The sequence below is a fragment of the Acinonyx jubatus genome, chromosome B1 (genome assembly GCF_027475565.1).
Source record: "Acinonyx jubatus isolate Ajub_Pintada_27869175 chromosome B1, VMU_Ajub_asm_v1.0, whole genome shotgun sequence".
Lineage (NCBI taxonomy): Eukaryota > Metazoa > Chordata > Mammalia > Carnivora > Felidae > Acinonyx > Acinonyx jubatus.
In genome coordinates, this window is record NC_069382.1 from 188,453,433 (window position 1) to 188,470,852 (window position 17,420).

A 17,420-nucleotide genomic window follows, 5' to 3' on the forward strand; every position below is an offset into this window, starting at 1 on the left:
TAGCTGTAAGGAGGTCTGGGAAATGTGGGCATAACCTAGAAATGCCCATGCTTAAATTTTATTCCTATGGAAGAAGGAATACATGGATTCTGGTGGATAGCCACTAGTGTTTGCCAAAGGAGAACTACAAACAAAATGATCAGCCCTTTATGAGCATATACAGGGAATTTGGGCAAACATTTAGATCAGGCCTAAGCAATACAAATATTCTAAACCATCCAGAATCCACAGGGGGGTAGATGTTCTGATGGCTTCTCTAGTCCAATTCTAGATGGGGGATTTAGTTGGAGTCTCTCAGGACACACCCAGAACTTCTTCCTTTCCCTCTCTTCCCACACGAGCCTTTGCCCGTTTTCATCCATTACTCTTTTCTTAAATCTGCCTGCTTCCAGTGTTTTACCTTAAACTTGTGTCATTCCCTGCTCCACATGGTCCCACTGCTGGGAAGGGGCATGGGGCAGACTGAGGATTTCACATGTTGCCATTAAAAGGAAGGGAAAAGGTAGAGAAGTCCTCACCAAGGTCTGGCTTCAAGACCTTAAAGACATTTAACCTCTTACACTTTAAGGGTCGACTTCTGGTAGGTGATACTCTCAAAGAGTCTGTGAGTCTTTCTCCTCTCTGAGTTCAAGGCACAGTCCTTTCTTGTAGGCAGTAGCAGAGAGCAGGTGATGGAAAGAGGAGAGAAATGCCCACTCTACCACAATGGAAAGAACTGATGAGTGAATGACTGAGTGAGTGGATGAACAAATGGGATTCCTGCCTTGCCTCTGATTCCTCATTGTGTAGGGATATAGCAGGATGCAAGTGAGAGGTGGTCCCCTCTCCCATGGGGGTTCAGTCTGGAGGTGAAGAGAGCCCTGAATGAGTCATTCAGAGTGTCCTGAATTTTACAAGGGGATTTGACACCCATAATTGGGTGACCTTGGTTGGCATATAAGGTAAGGACAGACTCATCCTCAAGGCGAGATTCAGGCTAAGATTTAAATGGCCTGAAAGAGTTAACCAGATGAGGAATGAGTGAGTGAGTGAGTGGGGTGGAGGATGGGCAGGAGAGAAGAACATTCCAGGAACAGAGAAAAATATCATGAGAACCCTGAGGCAAGGGTGAGTGTGGCCCCTTAATGGAACCAAGAGACATTCACTCTGGCTGGAGAGCAGGAAATGATGGGGTGAGGGCACCCTGGCTGTGTAATTCTCTCCAAGGAGTTTGAACTGATTCTGAGGGCAAGAGGAAACGACTGGAGAATTTTAAGTAGGCAAGTGATATGAATAGATTTGCACTTTAAAAGAAATCCATCTGGAATCCGAGTGGAGAATAAATTGGTGGAGGGAAGGGAGAAGGGCAAAGCAGAAGGCCATTGCCACGAATCAGAATGAGAGGGTGACCAGGAAAGATGGTGGAGAGATTGGAGGGAGGGAGGTTCAAGAGTCTTTGGGTTCTAGCCAGAGGATGCATTGGAAACCAGGGAGAGGACAGAGGATTTGCCCCGGGGAATCTCGTTCATGGGCAGGGGAGCCCTAAGACCCTAAGCTTTAACTGCACTGTCCCTGTCAACCAGTGGCTGGTGAGAACAAGTCTTCTGACCAAGTGGCAATGGGTGGTTATTGATGAGGAAACTGAGGCTGTGAACGGCTACCTAATTAGCCTAACATCAAATAGGCAGAAGTGGTTGATCGGGACTCAAACCCACACAGGTGGACTCACAAAGCCCACGTCCTTCTCCATTGTAGCTGCGTCTGGGGAGAAACCCCAGTGCTGCTCTGCCTCTGAGTCTGCTTTCTCTGCACACATCCTGTCTTGCACCATGAATATTAACTCCTGCCATGTGTTATACTCAACAACATTGTGGCTCCTTCTGAGTTATAGAGCACAGTACTCTCTTACAGCTTTAGTCTCCTAAGGTAGCAGAAAAAGAGTGATGGAAAGAGGAGAGATGTGACCACTTCACCAAAATTGAAACTGCGGCCATCCTGGGGTTTGGGAGTGGAGAAAGAAATTAGAAATAGAGGGAATGTAACAAAAGAGCTAAGAGTGGGAGAAATCTCACCCTGAGTCTAGAGAACCATGATCTTTCTCATTTCCTCATCTTCCCCATGATCCAACCACATGGCAGCATAGAGAGTGCAGGGCTTTGGATTCAGGCAGTCTGGGATATGAGTCTGTTTTACTTATTAGTGGCTCTGAGGTTTTCAGCCATTTGTATCAACTTACAGAGCTTCAATTTCTTTATCTGGACAATGGGGATAATAACATTCATATTAAGGGTTCTGAGGTAGATTGAAAAAGAACATGCATGGAGAATGGCTGATTCAGGCATCTGGTGCATGGTTAGTACTGAAAACACTAAGTTCCCTCATTCCTGGGTGACCGTTTAACTTATCATCCAATGGGGACCCTTGTGAGGAAAAAAGGGGATGCTATAATAATTTCACTAGGACAATAGACAAAAACGGAACTGTCCCAGCAAACTGGGAAATATGGGCAGCTTGTTCACATCCAACTCTGTCACCAGGAGCCATAAAATCACTGCTATACCAATTCTTCCTGGGTCCAGATTTCTGCTCTGGGGTTGCTGGAACTCTTCATTCCTTCAGATCATTCATTCATACATTCAGCAAAATAATGCTGAGTGAAAAGGAGGCAGTAGCCAACAAGATCCACTGCACGATACATCTCTTGCAGGAGCTCAGAGTTTCATGGAGGAGCCAGGCAGTGACACCACACTATGATCATTGCAAGCTTATGTGTGATGGCAGTGTGTCTGGAGGTGGGGCATGGATGCATGGAATTCAGTCTTGGAAGAGTCCCTTGAGACTTAGTGCATTTCTTTCATTTTACAATTAAAGATACCAAGGCCCAGAGAGGTAAACTGACTTGATTAAAATCACCCAGCTAATTAGTATCCACATGGCTGACTAGAGCCCACAAGGTTTATTTTAATGCATGACACCCAGGATATTGGTGACACAACAGCTCTGGCCAGCCAGACATCTTCTCTGGGCTCTGCCCAGCATCTGTCCTATCTTATCCCCCATTGGGCTCATCTCTGGACCATTTCTTCTCTGCTCACTCCCTCTCTTCCTTTTCTCTCTTCTAGGTATTCAGTTAGATATTGTGGGAGATGCAGACGTGAAAGAATGAGGTTGTAGCCTTTTGGGAGATGAATGAATGAAAAGTAAATGAAAAAATTGTTCACTGGAGATAAAAGTGATGTGCACTGGTAATTTAAGATGATTAATTCTGGTGGTGGGATTGGAGAAAGCTTCTTTTGAAAGGTGGCATTGACACTGAGTTGGACATTTATTAGGAACTTTTTCCATAGGTAGAGAGATGGGAAAGGCAGACTGAGAACAATGTGATCAGGAGCATGAAAATGGAAACACATTTCCTATTTATGTGACTGTTGATAGGGGCCCAGGAAGACATTAAGTTTGAGGAACAATGAGGTAAATAGGTCATAAGGAATCTGAAACGCCTTTTGAAGTTTTTTTTTGAAATGACAATAACAAGTAACACCACCACCACCACCAATAATAATTCAGTGACTGCCAAAGGCAGCCATGCTCGTGACTGTATTTAGATGTATACCTCATGGCAAATACTTGCGTTGTATGTTGTAGCCCCATTGTACAGATGAGGAAATATAAGCTCACAGAAGCTCCCTGTTCCTCTGAGTTCATGGGGTTGGTAAATGACAAACAGATGAGCTATTTGAATGCAGGCCCCGTTGGAATAGGCAGAGGCCTCAGAGATATGTGGAGTGAGGTGTGGGGATGGGCTTTGCCACCAAAGTGACCTGGGTTTCAATCTTGCTGATGCCACTTCCCAACCATGTGGCCTTGGCTGTGTCACCTTACCTCTCTCAGCCTCACCTTTCCCATCTCGTAGGCAGGCATAATTATAGTGTGCATTCCAGGAGTGATACTAAAAGTATATAGGAACTGGTTGGCATGAATGGCACTGGCCCATCAGGATGGATACAATTCATATATGAGCACCAGCTCCGCCCACTTCATCAGGCTGTTGTGAAAATTAAGTGATTTTAAATCATTGGGAACAGTACTTAGCACATTGTGAGCACTCAAATCTTGGCAAGTTAGAGAGCTTAGGGTAGAAAGAGCAGAGTTTGGAAAGGAGAGGTCAGACAGGGAGACACTGTGGAGTGGATTCTGAAGGACCCGCACTGGGACATATCTCTATACAGGAACAAGAGGTTAGGAGTTAGGCTTTAACAAAGCCAAGTTTGAATTTCTGCTTCTTGCTTGGTAACTAATTTGTGATATGACTCTAGGCATATCACTTAACTGCTTTGAGCTGAAGAGTCCTCACATGTAAACAAGATGAAAACAACCTTCCTTATAGAGTGATTGCAAAGACCACATGTTATGGACTGAGTATATGTGTCTGCTCCAAATTCACATGTTAAAATCCTAACTGGATGGGATAGTATTAAGAAGCGGGGTCTTTGGGAGGTGCTAGATCTGTGAGTGGTGTCCTCATGGATGAGAATTTGGTCTCTTTCTCTCTGCTCTCTGCTCTGTGAGGCTACCCCAGAATATGACTATCTGCAAACCAGGGAGAGGGCTGTCATCAGACACGGGACCTGCCAGCACCCTGATCTTGGACTTACCAATCTCCACAACTGTGAGAAATAAAGGTTGTTGTTTAAGCCAGCCACTCTGTGGTAATTTGTTACAGCAGCCTGAGCTAAGATACCATGTTAATGAAACCTGGAAAGGGCTGACTTCATGGCTTCACACATAGTCACAGAAGGTGACTTCTCTCACTATGCAGTAGCCCATCACTCATTGGCAAGGGGGGTGTTCACTTTCTCTTCCCTGCCATGGGAGGAAATATTTCCCAAATGGTGGTTGAATATATCTTGATGTATCATAGTAACGTAGGTCATTGTGATATTAAATTTTTTTTTCTTGTTTTACTGGGTTCAAGATGTTGAATGTTCGGTTCAGTTGGCATTTTCCATATGTTATTATAAATTGACACAGATGAGAAGTTTAGGTGGAGGCAATGCATGGGGTGGCTACTTATTTGTTTGTGACTTAAAATTGCACCAAGAAGTAGAAAGAACAAAGGCCAATTGGCAGAATGAAGCTTGAGCTTCTTCTTTTTTCCCAGAGCTGCTGGTTGCCTAGCAAGGTGTGGGTGGGATGCGTGGATGCTGGGCTCCCAGGATAGTTAAAAGTCAAGAAGACAGATTCTAGTGGGGGAGGCAAGGGGATGTGGGCAGCTTGATCTTGGCTGAGCAGAGGCTTTGAAATGATAGAGATTTCAGTTTGAATCCGGGCTCTGAAACATGGATGCCCTTGGGCAGGTGGCTTTGTATGTGTCAGTAACTAAGCATAAACATAGCACAGGGTGGGAGGGAAAGAATGAGGCAGTGTGGGATAAAACATGCTGCCTCAACATGCAGAAGTCATGTCTGCATCCCAACGTCATGTTTCAACATCCCAGAGGAAAGAGTCCTTTGTGCCTTCTAAGAAGATGTTTGAATTGGCTTAATCAGCTAGGGTTTGAAACTGAGTCAGTTTGCAAAGCCCAAGTTCTGGGTTTCATTTTCTGAACTATTTTGTGCTTTATCATTTTGGCATGTTTATTCATGAGTTCCCTTTCTAGGGATGCCTTCATCTTTGCAAGTCTAAATCTTACCAATATTTCAAAACCAGCTCAAATGCTACCTTCTCAAAAAAAAAAAAACTTATCTTTTTCTCTCTTTAAGTACTTGTATATTTTTACATTTTGTTAGATTACATGAATTAGCTCCCCTGATACACTATAAACTCTCAGATAAGCTCAGCTCTGGATCTTACATAGCACCTAGGACAGTGTAATGTCCATGATAGGTGTTTTATGCTTGTTTGTTGTATTGCTGAATATTTCCAGAGAGACAGGCTATTTGTTGAAAGGACTCAGGAAGCAAAGAAATGCAAGACATAGGAAGGCAGTGGAATTCTGGAAAAGTAGGTTTTATGATGCTTCCCATCCAAATATTTGCCCATTAAGGCTTCTTAGATTTCTCATTCTCGTAATGTTTGAAGGGGAGATCATGCTTCTGCACAATGATTCTATTTGTCTTAATATTTGTTTTTCTCACTGCCAAGGCATAGTAGATCTCCATTAGATGTATTTCCTCATAACAAGCTCCTACACTGTTATTGGCTTCTTATTGTGGTGATCAGAAATTCTCTATACTTGAATAATTTGAAATGAAACAAGAAGGAAAGGAGAATAGGACCAGTGTTAGAGATATTTGCCATGAATTTCTGAAGCTTTTTTTCTTGATTTGTTAGAGTGATTAAAATTCTTAGCTAAAACAAAGGCCAGAATTAAGAATTAAAGAAAGCAGATTTGGATCGAAACCAACCTTATGAGATGGATATTGAAAGTAAAACTACAACCAAAAGAAAAGATATGTTGTATGTTGTAGATGATGAGAATATTCAAGATGCATTGCTGGAGGCAGACATTAACTCATGAGTTTAATGAAAACATTTTTGGTTTTGCAAATAGTCTTCTGGTTTGTACACACATACGCATTGCTAAAAAACATGTATGTGTTAACCTTAAATGTGTGAAAGATACAGACATTCGTGTCGTGGTGAGAGCCCCATTCCAGAGAGCTTGAAATATCATAAAATCCCTAATTACATCTTTAGTTTTAGTCATAATCTTCAACAATACATTATTGATATTTTGTACGTTAATCTTTCACTTCTTTCCCTTCACAATTAATCACATGTCTGGTTGGCCCATGATGCGTTCATTAAACATTGAATTGAAATGAAGCTCGGCTGCTCTGGGTGATCTTAAAGATTTCCATCTTAATTTTGATTGTAATATGTTTATGAGGCTTATGTTTTCTCTCACTTGTGTCAAGACCGTTTTCCAATTTCCCATTTTTATTAAGAAAAGGACAAAATGTAATAACACAGTGGTTTGGTGGAAAAACACAAGCAAACAAACAATGGAATTTTCTTCAAATAAAGTCTTCCCAGGATCCCAGTCTGCAAAACATACAGAAATGGAGTGATCTCGATTGGAAAGGGGAGAGGAACACAGGGTCTCAGAGGCCCCCCTGGGGGCTCTCCAGAACCCGTTTGAAGATCTTTGCAATATTGCACTCATATTTATGCATTAAACACTACTGTACAGCCCAAGGTGGTGACATTGTTAGAATGGACCTTGGCAAGTGCTAGTATTAAATAGTTCAAAGTGTTCATTTGTCAGCTCATGGAGGAAAGTCTTTCCTGGGTAGATCAAAGGCAGTTATGGTGTTGGTGTGTGCTGTATGAACAGGAAGGTTGTCTGAAAATACAACTTTTAGAAGTGGACGACTGTCTGCATTTCACTGGTCTAGAACCACCTGTCTAGCTGTAGTCCTGGACAGCTCTGCCCTCTTCTCTCCTCTGATGGGTGAGCCCTTGCCCTGAGCTCTATCCTTGTACTCACCTGTCCTTCAACCCAAGACCATGTCCCTCTGCTCTGTACTCTCTGGGCACCCATGCTGCTTCACAGGTATAGAATGAGGAGGCTGACTTTTCAAGGCTTTGAAGTTCTTAAGGCCTGTGCAGTATGTGGCCAGTTTGACCTTCGACACCAACCCTACAGAATTTTTTGTGTTGGAATTGCTGTGATGTCAGGTGTTTCCCTAAGTCTTCACTCTGCTCATTTGGAAAACTAGTTCTTTGTTCACGTGTGTTAGCTTTTTATTCAAGACACATTTGCTAGTGCCCGATATAGGTAAAGCACTGTGCTAAACGTTGTGGGTTCCCTTCCTCTTTCAAAAGCCTATGCAGACAGCACCTCCTCTGTGAACTTTTCCCATCTTCAGTCTGTAAAATTAGTGTTCCTGGCTCTGGATGGTGCTTTGTATATAACTACATGCAGGCATTTATTACAAGCTACAATTTAGCCATTCACAGGACTGTGTTTTCCACTTGTATATGACCTTCTTGAGGATAGGGGCTTGCCTTAATCATTTTTGTTTCACTCATCATGGTGTGATTTATACATATCAGGCCATCTACATATTGAAGGAAGGAGGGAAGCCTACGTACAGTGGACATGCCCAAAGGGGGCCCCCAATGAATACACCTTTGTATATCCCCTCCCCTGGAGTGTAGGTGGCACCTGTGACTTCTTCAGACAACAGAATATGGTAAAGCTGGTATATGCAGAATATGGTAATCATTTCCACCATTGTGTTAAATTATATAAAACTCTGAGCAGATTGGAGTGAGAGATACTTCTGCTGGTTTTGAAGAAGCGATCTGCAGTTTGTAGGAGGGCCTATAGAGGACCCATGTGGCAAGGAACTGAGGGTGGCTGAGGACCATTCCCGGCTCCTGGATGACAGAAAGCAAGAAAACACGGACCTGAATCATACACCTTCAAGGAAATGAATTTTTGTGAAAACTTGAGTAGGTTTGCAAGGAGATTCTTCCCCAGTCAAGCCTCCAGATACAAATAGAGCTGAGCTGATGGCTTTATTGTAGCCTTCTGAAAGCCTGAGTGGAGGTCCAAGATAAACTGTGTCCGGACTCCTGACCCATGGAAACTGTGAGATGGTGGATGTATGTTATTTCAAGCCTAGGATTTGTAACAATCTGTTATGCAGTAGTAGAAGATTTATACTGTGGGAGAGGATATTGAGCAGGACTTCATCCTGTGGCTGTAGAAGAACTACCTCAAGTCCAGAGTGGAAGGCAAAGAGGCAGCAGTTCCATCAACCTAAAAAGAGCTGCTAGCACTCCTCACAGGGGACAAGACAGACCTCACCAAAACCCCTCCCTGGTTCCTCACCCAGACTATAAAGGAGAGGATGGGGAGGTAGAAGGGAGAGAGCCTATGGGTTGTGCTGATGGAGAGTGTTCAGGTGAGAAGTGACTATCCCCACCTTCCCCCTCAAAGTCAAATGATAGGAATCACCAGAGTCCCTTGTAGGATTGGGGCTAGCCATAAGAAGTGGTAATGGTCATCTTGGTCCTTAGTTAGATCTGTTCTTTGGTAGTGGGTCTGCCTCTTGAGTAGAAGAAAAAGGAATGGGAATGAGTTGGCAAGGCTTAGGAAAGGCTGACAACCGGGCAATCAGCACTCTCATCATTGGCATGCCCCATGTTGTAGTTTTCCTGGAGATTGAGAAGATGCTGCACAGCAAGCTGGGATGGATCAACTCAGGCTGTTTACTGATAGGGAGACTGCAACACCAGTGGGAGCTGAGTGGGGGGCCAGAGAGGCAATCCATGTTTCCCATGGAAGAGATCTGTGCTTCACAGAAGGGGAGACTTCACAGGGCCCTGGAGGGAGCCACTTAGGAGAGTCAGCACATAAACACCCACCACATAAAGGGTGGTTTTTTGGTTAAAAGCAGCAAATCAAATGAGAGGATTCAACCATGTTAGTTGAGTAAGGAAACCTTTACCCCTTTCCTGTTCCCCCCATCTCTTCTCTAGTCCCAACTATTGAAGAGCTAAGGGTCTGTCTTGAGGGAGAAGAGGGAGGAAGTGAAAAATTAGATCAAACACCCTCTCCCTCAATTTCTTTCAAACCGTGTGTCCATCCCATAGGACGGAGGAGGGTAGTTTTGTATCCGAGATGAAATTGAAATTTTAAAATAGAAAGGACTTTTAATTACTGAAAGTAACCACGAAGTGATGTATTCTACCCAATCATCATCAAGGGATGGAAGACAGGGCTTCAACAGAGTATGGCTGAAAGCAGTGATTGGAAAAGAGAATGATCATTTCATGTATGTGACCCCAATGAGTTAAGACTCCCTAATACACTTAGGCTTTGCCTTCAGTGAGCTCACAGGTGAGCAGGGGAGATTTAATAAAGTTAGAAATAATTTAACACGTACTAGAGAGGATGAGAATGAATGTACCATATCAAGTGTTCTGGGAATTCAGAGGATAGATGGAATTTTCTGATTGGGAGACCAAAGGAGGTATCACATGTTGTCCATAAATTTTCTTTTAACATCATCTCAATAATTATGATATATGTTTGAAAGCAAAAAGTTCTCCATGGCTAACATCCCCAAATCATAAAAGATGTTGGACTCTCTTTGTTTCATTTATTTTATATATTGATGGATTTTTTACAGGATTGGACTCTGCACAATTGGCTGAGTATCAAGCTAAAAAACCCTGAGCTATGTTCTACCTTTTCTTCCACTGCTAAGAAATGGCCAATTAAAGTAACAGCTTAAACTGTCTTCTCTTCCTCCTTGTCCTCTCAAATGTAACCTTAGTGAGGATAGAAAAAGCAGAAATGAAGTATGTTCTTGATATTATGGTAATTCAAAATGATAATGAACTCAATCCCTTTCTGATAGCTGTGTTTTAATGCTGAGTCCTGGAAAATAAGGAAATAGGAGTCAAAGCATCATATAAAGTTGAGTTGGCAAGGATATTAGAGTTTATTTCACATGACCTAACTGAGCGAGTGACAGTGAGAATTGAGAGGAGGGATGGATTTTCAAGTTCTTCAGGGCTTGATTGTTGGATGTGGGGGTGGATAAGGGAGAAGGAGAAATGGGGAAGATATCACAGATTCTTCCTTGGGCTTCTGGATGAGGAATGGTATCATCATGGAATCAGAAAATCCTGGAGAAAGTGAAAAATGTAGGAGAAATATGTTGCACTCTGTTTTGAGTTCCTGTGAAGGTTTGTTGAAATCAGGAAAGACGGGTTCTATGAGCTCAGTGACCGTCTCCCAAGGTCATGGTTATCAAAGTGCTTTAGTTTTGGTGGGTTTTTCTGATTGTCAAGTTGAATACCAAACTACCACAAAGGGTACAAAGGCAGAACAGGTACGTACATGGGTACATTCATGCATGCGCTCATTCAATAATATTCTTTGTGTGCCACTATGTGTCAGGCATTTTTCTGGTGCCAGGAATAGCCTTGTGAGGCAATGGTCAACACCTTTGTCCTCCTGCAGCTTACATTTGCATGGGTGTATCAGATAATAAATGAATAAGTGGACAAGAGAAATATGAGATTGAACTCAGTTCCATATAGAAATGAAAAGCTTCCTTGTGCTAAAGAGTGAGTGCCTGGGGCTATGTAACATTGGATGTTGTAGTCACTACTGAATGTCCTTTACTTATTTATTTATTTATTTATTTACCTTTTTAAATTAATTAATTAATTAATTAATTTTTAAATCTACATCCAAGTTAGTATATAGTGCAACAATGATTTCAGGAGTAGATTCCAGTGATTCATCCCCTCTGATTGTCTTTTAATTGCCATTCCTGCTTCAACCCCAGCCTTCCTCCTTGTTCTTGCTGGCACAACTTTGATTTTCTCTGGGTGCTTACCCTCTGATCATCATAAGAATATGACCTTGCCCCAGAGCCCTCCCAATGTCCGTCATGGTTGTCTTTTCCTTCTTGCCAGTGATTAGTTTGAGTAAAACTAAGTCCTGGCCAGTGTGGTCAGAGAGTTGGCAGCTGGGAGGCCTCCAATATAGATTTTTCTTGCTCATCAGAACTGCATAGAGAAAAATGTCTATCTTCTTCAGTGAACACAATTGTGTCCTCATGATGTATAGAACTTGTGACCCCAAAGGGAGCGTTTTTGGCATCTTGAAGTCTCAGAGTGGAAAGTTGGAAAGGACCTAGGTCTTTGATGAAGTCCCAATGCCAATGACTTATCCAACCACAGAACTATCCTTCCCTTGTGCTATATGTTGTGTGAAGCTTTGTTTTCACTATTTCTGGCTGGGTCTTCTTTGTTACTTGTTGCTGAAAATATCTTAAATGATACATGTGGGTCAAGGAAGGACTTGTTGAGAAGGTGAATTTCAATCTGATATATGAGTTCATGAAGGAATGAAGCTTTGTGAAGACCTTGGGGTAGGGGAGGGGGGAAGAGAGCTTTCTAGGCAGTGGGAACAGCAAATGCAGAGTCCTAGAGTTGGAAGCAGGCATGATGGGTTCGAAACAATGAGAGCTGACCACTAAGGCGGTATGTTGAGTGATGGGAACATACATGGAAATAAAGTCAGAGAGGTAGGACATCACCCACCCACACAAGGAGCTTGGTCTTCCCCCTCTCCCCCCAAACTTTTCTTATTGTAGTAAAATAGAGGAGCATTAATCTACATGCAGTGGAAGCCACTGGAAGGGCAGTTCCATTTCTTTCATTTCTCTATCCTCTGCACCCAGCACGTAGTTGAACTAAATTCTAGCTTACAGGTTTTTAGTTTGATCAAAATAATTCCAATAACAGAAAGATCACTTGAAAGTGAATATTTTTCTCTAATGCTCCAGTGTAAAGAGATAAGACCTTTTCCTTGACAACAGGCAAAGGGGTTTCTCACAATTCTTTGATCAGACACAACTTCAGAAACTAAGTTTACAGGTAAAGAAAGTCAGGAGCACGTGCAAAACTGCAGATATGATGACTGCTAATTAGCTGCATCAAATGACTCTTGGCATTCCTAATTTTCACCTTTTTGTAACAATTCAATTCATTCCAAGGTTTTACCAGAGTAGACAGGCATGAAATGAATTCTCCACGGTAGGTTACCAATGGCAGAGAAATTGCGAGCTCTGAAATGGCTGGAAGAAATCATATGAGCTCTGGCTGTTGCTTTTCCCTAAACTCTGTGGATTCTGTCAACATTAATTCTGTGAAATATGTAGGCTGCACTATTTGGGAGAAATGAACAGTTTTTATTTTCTCTAAGCCTTATCTGTATTCCATCTTTTCCCCAAGCGCCCCTGTCTTGGGGAGGGTATTCACTAGTGGGCACGTAGAGTAGTGGATGAGAACTAGGAGTCAGGATGGCTGGGTGCTAGTTGGGTCTGGATGTGGGGAAAAGATAACGATACAGGGGTTTCAGCTGACAGTGTGCTCTCTGGAAATCAGTAGTGTGATGGGGCTGCCATCATCTGACCTGCTGAGTTTTTCCTCTGCTCTCATTCTCTGATACTTCCCCATATGCCAGCCGCATGTTACTGTTTGCACTCCATTTAAAAAGTCATACTATTTCTTCCCATTGGGTCTTAAATTTTTTTTTAATTATTTATTTTTGAGAGAGAGAGAGAGAAGAGAAAAAGAGAGAGAGAGAATCAGAGAGAGAGGGGGACAGAGAATTCCAAGCAGGCTCCACGCTGACAGCAGAGAGCCCCATGTGGAGCTCCAACTCAGGAACTGTGAGAGCATGACCTGAGCCAAAGTCGGCTGCTTAACTGACTGAGCCACCCAGTTTATCATGTTTAGCTCCCTCCTCCTCCCATTGGGTCTTTTAAAATGCACCATTCCTTCTACCTGGAACATCCTTACTCCGATTCTCTGTCCTTTAAAATGCAAAGCTTTCTCTGTCAAGCTTCCTGTGTTGGGCATAAACCTTCTGTGCCTTCTCAGATTCTCTTGAGCACCCCCTTCTTTCCCATGTGGTTGCACACTTTCTGGATAATGTCATCCCCTCCTTCGCTGGCATCCTTATGAGATCCCTGAGCTGGTTGGAGTCTGAACTGAAGCCCCGGACTTGCATTACCTTTATGCATCACATGCTAAGCCCCTCCCCTTTCAAACTTCTGAGGCTGAGGCTGAAAAGTCCTATTGTTTGGATATGGGATCTGGTTTCTTGATTGGATGCTGAGGGGCTAGAAGATGCACTTGAGGTATAGAGGAATCAACTCAATGTGGGGTGACCCTGCACTAGTGGAAGCCAGCAGATTAGAGAGAGGAGCAGGGTCAATAAATTTCAACTCTTTTTGCCCTTTTTTGGGTTGCCCAGAGATGTAGTTTGTCTTCACGAACTTTCCAGAGAAATCTTGCAAGGTGAGTAAACCTGCCTCTTGAGTTGCCAGCTATGTGCTGCACTGTACTGTGATGTTCAGTATCTTTCTTTATTTCACACCCCCTTTCTCCCCTAACCCTTAATACCCTGGGCTTGCACCTCCTAAGTGGCAAGACTTTAATTCTTTTGGGACATCCTTCTTCTTCTTTTCTTTTTCTTCTTCTTCTTCTTCGAAAGAATCTTAAGGATTTTTTTTTCATGTTTATTTATTTGAGAGAGAGAGAAAGAGAGAGAGAGAGAAGGGAAGGGGCAGAGAGAGGACGATGAGGATCCAAAGCAGGTTCCGTGCTGACAGCAGTGAGCTCATTACAGGGCTTGAACTCACGAGTTGTGAGATCAGGACCTGAGCCGAAGTTGGTTGCTCAACCGACTGAACCACACAGGTGCCCCTTGTCTTAGGATCTTCTTGACCTCTTCCCACATGGCTTTGTTCCTTTACTGTGGGACAGAGAAGCTCTCTTAACCCATATCTTCTTAACCTACTCTTGGATTGCCCAATGCTTTCCATTTCTTCTGCAAACCACATTCTGAATGCTCATTGCCAGTAGACCTCTTGCTGGAGTCTAGATGCACTAATTCTCCCACCTGAGTTGTATGCTTATCAAGAGTCAGTTGGGAGCACTTGGGTGGCTCAGTTGGTTACGTGTCCAACTCTTAGTTTTGGCTCAGGTCATGATCTCATGACTCCTGAGTTTGAACCCTGCATTGAGCTCTGTGCTGACAGCGGGGAGCCTGCTTGGGATTCTCTGTCACCCTCTCCTTCTACCCCTCCCCCACCTCACACCCTCTGTCTCAAAAATAAATAAGTAAACATTGAAAAAAGGAGTCAGTTATACTTTCTCTAATTTTGTGTACACGATGTCCACTTATTATTATCATCGTATGATGTAATTAAATGTTACATAAGCCAATACATTATGGGTGTGAAAATAATAAAAAGGGTTGTTTCTATGAAAATCCAGTTGAATAATTTAGATTTTAGGGAATGCTGCTTAAGAAGGAACTAGAATCAAATGACATGTGGTAAGATAATTGTAAAAGTTTAGGGGAACTCTGTAGCATCTAGAAGGAATCTATATGGCTTTCCAAGTATGTTTAAATTCTAATTCTACTTTAAAAACAAATCCTAAAACTAATTATCAGAGCTGATAGATTATTGGTGTTTCTCATGCAAGAAAAAATACACAGAATGCCGATTTGTGGACCAATAGTTACAGAAAAGGCCTTGGCCCTGCACCAAAAGATTGGCCTCTCTGAAAGCTTTACAGCAGTTGATGGATGACTTTTACGTAGGAAAAAGCCGTGCTACCCAGGCATTGGGCCCTGGAGTGCACAAATTACCTGTGGATCAATCTGCTGCTTGAAAATTTACAGAGGAGTTAAAGTCACTTATCAATAGGGAAAATTTTCTTAGGGAAAAACTCTCCAATAGAGTTGAAACAGTTTTAAATTATAAGGTGTTTTCCAGAAACCATGGTAGAAAAGGTGAAGCGAGTGCCAGTATGTATGAAGTCCCAGCAAAGATTCTCAGCAGCTGCCCATGGCAATGCTTCTGGAATTCCAAATTCTGACTTTTTATTAGTGGCAAAAGTAAAAGTCTCCAAGATTTAAGAGATATAAATTGTTTTTTTCGAGATAGGAACTCTTCACAAAAATCAGTGTTGACAGAGCCTGAATTATTCTATAAATTGATATTTTTTTGCCCCATGGATTTATTCATTCTGTGAGGAAACACTTGAAGAAAATAGACATCTGGGGGTGCCTGGGTGGCGTCCGACGTCAGCTCAGATCATAATCTCACGGTTTGTGAGTTCGAGCCCTGTACCAGGCTGTCAGTATAAGGCCCACTTCGGATTCTGTGTCTCCCTCTCTCTATGCCCCTCCCCTGCTTGTGCTCTCTCTCTCTCTCTCTTTCAAAAATAAATAAACATTAAAAAGAGTTAAAAAAAAAAGAGACAATAGACATTTGGAAACCTAATTCTTTATCAATGTTTTTCAAATTGTGGTCTTGATTCTAGTGGGGGAGGATCATAAAATTTACTGGGAGAAAGATTTTAAAAAATGAAATAGAATAAAGCAGAATGGAAAATATCAGTGTGCATTGTGTGCTGTGAAGGCATTTCATGAGAATTGTTCTTCTATGTATGTATGTGTGAGTGTGGCATGTATGTTATACGTGATAGGAAATTTCTAACTGTTGTAAAATTTCTTTTGCCTCGTATTACTGGCAAAAACTTTGAAAGCCTGTGTTATAGAATGTTTTGGTTATGAATAAAGAAAGTGATTTAAATAAGCACCAGGTTTTTATAACAGAATGCATTTCTTTGTTCCAAGGTAGGGATCAAGGGGCTATGAAATGTTTTTAAAAATAATATTGGAGTTTCATTTTAGGAGAAACAAAAGACAAGAATAGAGGTTACATACAATCATTAAAAATTGTTAACGTTAAAGGAGATTTTTTTCTTTTTTCCCCCCAAAGTAGCAGTTAGTGGGGAGTGAAACTCCCAGTTCGACATTTACTAAATCTCAGAGAAGGGAAAAATGTTGCCTGAGGTTGACAGTATTGGAAAAACTCTGAACTACAAGACAATAATTAAGAACATGGTTTAGTAACCTATCCCAGACAAATTGGCGGTTCCAATGATTTACAGACAGATGATATATAACAATGAACTAATGATTCCTATTTATTGCAGTATATACAGCATCAGGGAAGAAGTCCTTCAGGCTATGACAGAAACAGACAAGTCAAAAAACGAAGAATACAGGGAAAAGGACGTGTGATATCAAATCTAGAGGCCAAATCTCATCATTCAGAAGCCAAAGCGGCCCTGGGAGGAGTTTGTTATATTGAATTGCTAGTCAACTATGTTATGACATACAAAAAATGTACATGCTTCCAAAATATGCTCCAAAACCTGTGTTTCTTTTTCTAATCAACTTTCAAACATTGATTTTATTAAATGAATGAATATTATGTATATTAAATGAAAGTAAAAATATGTACAGTTTACATGTATCATTTTGATGATTCTCCATTTTAATTGACTTTCCATTGATGTGATCAATACAAGGTTTTCCATTGGCCTTGTTGATCTTTCTGCCTTTCATGCTAGGGCCTGATGTCACTGAAATGGGCAGATTCTGGATTCAGACCTCCTGGTGGGACCCTACCTCCCCAAACCACCCACTGATGAGACCTTGGACACGCAACACAGTCTCTCTGAGCCCGAGTTCTCCTTTTGGAAGGATGGGGCTGGGATATCATTCAACTTCATTGGATTAAAGCCCAGGTAATGTATGTATGTAAAGCTCTAAGCATAGGGTCAGGTACACAGTAGATACTCAATCAATGATAGTTTTCCCCACTATGATGTCTTAAATTTACCATAAATGTAATCAGTATTATCTTTTATAATTTCAAAACATTTTTTCCAGCATAAGTTTTAGAGTGCCTGGCATGGGCTAAACATCATTCTCATTGCTCCCAGAATCTCAGGATTTTTCTCAGAATAGTAACAGTCAAAAATGATAACATTAGCTTATGTTTTCATGGCATTTTATAACTTTTAAATTCCAC

At 41.9% G+C, this 17,420-nt stretch overlaps 1 long non-coding RNA gene across 3 annotated transcripts in view; it reads left to right on the top strand.

Annotated features, from left to right (window-relative positions):
* The window catches only part of LOC113594514 (uncharacterized), a 79,774-nt gene that overhangs the window by 33,469 nt on the left and 28,885 nt on the right, over nucleotides 1–17,420 (top strand). For all 3 annotated transcript variants that reach the window (XR_008296404.1, XR_008296405.1, XR_008296406.1), the window contains one exon: nucleotides 16,957–17,133. This is a non-coding gene — a long non-coding RNA (uncharacterized LOC113594514). The remainder of the gene's footprint in view (nucleotides 1–16,956; nucleotides 17,134–17,420) is intronic.